Here is a 6,000-nt window from a genome sequence, read left to right on the forward strand (position 1 = left end):
GGTGCCACGAAGAGACGCAGCCATGGTGATGGAGGCATACCACGACGGAGCTGGACACTTTGGGTGGAAAAAGCTGGAGTTCCTGCTGCGCGAGCGGTTCCACTGGGTAGGCATGAGGGGAACCATCGAGAAGTGGTGCAGAGATTGTGGCCCGTGCAACCTGAGAAGGAAGGACCGAGCCAGCCAGAAGACTCCCCTGCAGTCCATCGTCACCCGGCAACCGTTGGAACTGGTAGCCTTGGATCATGTAAAACTGACCCCAAGCAGAAGTGGCTACGTCTACGCGTTAACCATCGTGGATCATTACTCCCGGTTCTTGGTTGTCGTCCCCGTCAAGGACTTAACGGCTCAAACAGCAGCTAGAGCCTTCCAGCAGCACTTCTGCCGTCCACACGGGTACCCGGACCAAGTGCTGACGGACCAGGGACCTGCCTTTGAAGCGGAGGTCTTTCAGGAATTCTGCAATCTGTATGGCTGCCGGAAGATAAGGACGACACCCTACCATCCGCAGACTAATGGACTTTGTGAAAAAATGAACCAGGTGGTAATGGATCTTCTAAAAACGTTGCCCCTGGAAGAACGCAGTCTGTGGCCTGAAAAGTTGCCCGATCTGGTGGACCTATACAACCACATCCCGGTAGGTTCCACCAACTGTACCCCGGCTTACCTAATGAGGGCAAGACCTGGTAAGTTACCTGTTGACCTGGAAATGGGAGTCCTGACCCCCGAGGACACTTCACCAGAAACAGACTGGGACACAGAGAGGCAGCAGCAGTACCGGAGAGTACAGGAGAGCGTGGAGCGAAGTCTCTGTCAGGCTAGGGAAAGACAAGAGAAAACTTACAACCAGTATGCTCCCGCTGTTCCCCTGGTACCCGGAGAGCAGGTCTTGAAGAGGAAGAGACGGCTCCACAAGTTGGACGACCAGTGGGAGAAGGACCCGTACACCGTACTGCCCTCAAGCCACGAGAACCCGAAGGTCTGTACCATCAGTAAAGACGGAGGGGAAACCACAGCCATTGTATCCCGGGACCACCTGAAGAAGTGTCCCGAACAACTGAGGAACCCTGAAGAGGAACAAGAAGACCATCGACCCGTGGAAGAAAGGGAAGATATGGTTAGTACCGTGCTCGGGGACTTTCCTCAGTCTTGGACTCAAGTCAATGGTGCAGTTGTGGTACCCGTACTCACCTTCCTCCAACCATCATCCCAAGAACCTACGGAGCAACGGGTAGAGCTGGAAGAACAGCCGGTCCAGGAGGCAGAAGACTCCACACAAGCAGAACAGGAGAATCAACCCTCTGCTTATAGTGAGCCTGCCGTACCCCTAGTGAGACAAAGAGCCGGTAGACAGCTGCCCAGTTTACCCTTGACAGCTCCTACACCCTGTAGTTCAGGGCCAGACAGTCAGCTCCGTAGGTCCACTCGGGCCACTAGAGGCCAGTTACCCGCACGCTGGAGAATTTAAAGTGTATAAATTGTTTTATTTATGTTTTTCTGTGTATTGTTGCTTGTGAATAATTGTGTGTTTCCAGTTGTTTTTAGGAAACCTTGGTGGATTTACCGGGAATCCTTGTATATAGTTGGAGCGTAACCCAGGATGGACTAGAGACTGTTAAGGACTCGGGGTAGGACAGACCCCTACCTGGTTACGTCTCCCTGTGTTGGTGAAATGGACACCTTTGCTTTTCTTCAAAGACTGCACCCGGTTGCGGACACGCCGCAACCATCTTATGTGTTTTTCTTATTGTGTTGTTATTGTTATACTTTGTTATGTTTTTCTAAATGTGTTTAGTCCCGGAGTACTAAATTTCACTAGGGGGGAATGTGGCACCCCAGGGGTCTGGTTTTCCACAGTAATGTAATGTTATGTCTGAGAGCAGGTGGGAGGTCCTTTGGTCAGGGATCCTGTGCATGCCACACCTCCTGCCCAGTCTTGGGAGGGGAAGAACTTCCCCTGTATAAACCCGGGGCTGAGGCAGGGTGAGTCAGACAAGGAGAGTGGAGACAAGAAGCAGCATAGGAAACAGGAGAGTTCCAAGGAGTCAGGGGCTGGCAGCTGCAGCGCTCGCCCTGACTAAGAAGATTCTTTACCGGACCCGGAGTCCGAGGCTGTGGGGACTAACTTCTACCCAGCAGCAGAATCCGTCAGGCAGGGGATTTCAGGTCCTCTGGCCCAGAAGCCCGAAGGCACGGTCACACGCGTGGGACCAGCACCGCCATCGTGGAGCGGAAGCCATAAGAAGGCCCCGAGTCACCGGCCATACGGGTGAGCACCACACGGTACACTCAGGGACGTGGGCTACTTACATCAGCTTCTAGCAAGGTAGCCAGAAGAGTACAGTCAGTTTGTGAGGCCTACAACTCCGCCTGGCCAGGGGAGATCCCATCTGCTCAAAGACTGACCAGGCCCCGTTTGCTAGCAAGTACTCCGGGAGGGTCTATCGTTGTTACCAGTAAAGACCCTGAACTACACCGTACCGTCTCTGAGTGGTTCCTGCTACCCCCATCATCCACGTCGGCTGCCCTGAGGCCATACCCCTCCCGTTGGGGGTTATACTATCACGCTGCACAATCCTACCACCGGCCTCAGCGGTCTGCCCCGCAGCAGCAGCTCCCTGGCTGCACTCAACGGGTGGCGTAGTCATCAACTATTTACTACTAATAGACTGCCGTCTAGTTTGACTCCCTGGGCACGGACCAGGTCACCGCCACGAGACTACAACCCTCCACTGATCCGGCTCCGGGTAGGCTCCCGCATGCGCAACGCAGCGCGACACAGGCCCAGGGGCGCGTCACATACATTACTTGTTTATATGTAGTCATTACTCGCCGCAGTTATGCTTCCCTTCAGCGTCTGCCATTCTAGCCCACAAATCAATACACTTCCCTTTCTAACAAGTCTACAGTTACAACAAAGCTGAAATGTGATGTCCCCGGAGATTTCTTGTTCGTGATTGTAATTGAATACTGTTGTAGATCTCTTTATCTAATGCAGATAGATTATGTAACATGAAATAATCTGCTAAATCAATGCACATATTTCAATAAAAAGCCATTACAACCTTGTATTGGCACATTCAGGAATTGTAAGCACGAATGTAGACATTATTTTGCTATTAACTCATTCAAGTTAATTTTCACTAAGGGTTCAAATATTGCAGAACCCAAATACAGCTATATATTTGTACCTTGTGGTACAAACTGTAGCTATAATATACAATATAGAGAGTATAATGGCTTTGTCACACCACAAATGGTTTTGTAGTGTGGCATGCAACCATTTATAGAATGATGCGTACCCAGGATAAGTAGATTTTCATAGGTTACTGTTTATAGTCCTGTAATATGTTACCTAAAACCGAAATTCATATAATAGAGCCAAAGTCACTAAGTAGCATATGCATGGTGTCATGGTGCTGACCCACAGTAGATAGATACTAGGTCATAAAATACTGACTCAATTTTTAAAATTGAAAAAAATACGTGAACACCAGATACAAATGGGCCTTTACTTGTGGATGAAAAAGCAGAAACATTCATGGGAATAGAACCAAACAGCAGTCACCAATCGTATGCAGGGATGTCAAACTCAAACACACAGAAGGCCATAAGGAAAACTTAGACAAAGTCGTGGACCAACCAGTATACAGAATAATGGGCTCCACACAGTCCTCCATACAGAATAATGGGCCACACATAGTCCTCCATACAGAATAATGGGCCCCACACAGTCCTCCATACAGAATAATGGGCCCCACATAGTCCTCCATACAGTACAGTATAATGGCCCCACATAGTCCTCCATACAGAATAATGGGCCCCACATAATAATAATAATAATAATTTTTATTTATACAGCGCCAACATATTCCGCAGCACTTTACAATTAAACATAGTCCTCCATACAGAATAATGGGCTCCACACAGTCCTCCATAGAGAATAATGGGCCACACATAGTCCTCCATACAGAATAATGGGCCCCACACAGTCCTCCATACAGAATAATGGTCCCACATAGTCCTCCATACAGTACAGTATAATGGCCCCACATAGTCCTCCATACAGAATAATGGGCCCCACATAGTCCTCCATACAGAATAATGGGCCCCACATAGTCCTCCATGCAGTACAGTATAATGGACCCACATAGTTCTCCATACAGAATTATGGGCTCCACATAGTCCTCCATACAGAATAATGGGCCCCACATAGTCCTCCATACAGAATAATGGGCCCCACATAGTCCTCCATGCAGTACAGTATAATGGACCCACATAGTTCTCCATACAGAATTATGGGCTCCACATAGTCCTCCATGCAGAATAATGGGCCTCACATTGTCCTCCATACAGAATAATGGTCCCCACATAGTCCTCCATACAGAATAATGGGCCCAACATAGTCCTCCATACAGTATAATGGGCCCGATATATTCCTCCATACAGAATAATGGGCCCCACATAGTCCTTCATACAGAATAATTGGCATCACATTGTCCTCCATACAGAATAATGGGCCCCGCATAGTCCTCCATACAGAATAATGGGCTCCACATAGTCCTCCATACAGAATAATGGGCCTCACATTGACTTCCATACAGAATAATGGGCCCCGCATAGTCCTCCATACAGAATAATAGGCCCAACATAGTCTTTCATACAGTATAATGGGCCCGACATATTCCTCCATACAGAATAATGGGCCCCACATAGTCCTCCATACAGAATAATGGGCATCACATTGTCCTCCATACAGAATAATGGGCTCCACATAGTTCTCCATACAGAATAATGGGCCCCACATAGTCCTCCATACAGAATAATGGGCTCCACATAGTTCTCCATACAGAATAATGGGTCCCACATAGTCCTCCATGCAATACAGTATAATGGCCCCATATAGTCCTCCATGCAGTACAGTATAATGGCCCCACATAGTCCTCCATACAGAATAATGGGCCCCACATAGTCCTCCATACAGTACAGTATAATGGGCCCCACATAGTCCTCCATACAGAATAATGGGCCCCACATAGTCCTCCATACAGAATAATGGGCCCCACATATGGTGGTTCTGGTGTTGCGGGTCACATATAATCACCCTGCGGGCCAGAGTTTGACATGTATGATATACATTATGTGCTCTAATGGAGCAGCTCTGAAAATAAATCTAATAGCATGGATAAAAACTAACATTTCATATGTAGAGTAGTTGGTAAAATATTACTTGCCATCCCTTTTTAATCATAGCCCTAGTTTAACATTTTCAAAATGAAAATCATTTTGTGCTTTGATGCGTGGGCGTAAATATAAGGTTGAATTCAGACGTCTGTGAAACACAAAGGTGACCTCATGGATGAACCCTAACTTTAGTGACGCACCTCTCTATGTATCTGAGCAGGCCTCAGATAAACTGGAGAAGAGTTAGGATCCGACTTAGTGCTAAATAAAACTTTCTATGGATGATTAAAGGGGATGTCCACTACTAGAACAACCCATTCTTAAACTAAATGTTCGGCCCCGATAAAATAAATAAACCTATACCCACCTCCCTTGCCGGCTTTGTTCCAGCGGTGTCAGCACTTGCTGTCCCGGGGCTGTGATGCGGGGGAATGACATTTGATGCCCAGCACCCAATCAGCGCTGGCGTTACTGTCCCCGCCTTCAGACAAACTGAACACGAAGAGGAAGTCCGGGATCAGATGCAGACCTGGCTTCATCTTCATGTTCCGTTTGTTTGAAGGCGGAGACAGTGATGCCAGCGCTGATTGGGTGCCAGGCATCACGTGTCATTCCGCGGCATCACAGTCCCGATACCGCGAGTGCAGACACCACTGGAGAGGAGCCAGCACAGGAGGTGAGCATGGTTTTTTTTAATTTTATGGGACCGAACATTTAGTTTAAGAAGGGGTTGCTCTAGTAATGGACAACCCCTTTAAGGGTGCACAGCCCAGGAGGGCCCCTTATACCCCCTCCCCCCCATGCACAATGCAAAAA

Source organism: Phyllobates terribilis, unplaced genomic scaffold (genome assembly GCF_046119375.1).
Source record: "Phyllobates terribilis strain yellow unplaced genomic scaffold, ASM4611937v1 Scaffold_4__5_contigs__length_816908805, whole genome shotgun sequence".
Taxonomy (NCBI): Eukaryota; Metazoa; Chordata; class Amphibia; order Anura; family Dendrobatidae; genus Phyllobates; species Phyllobates terribilis.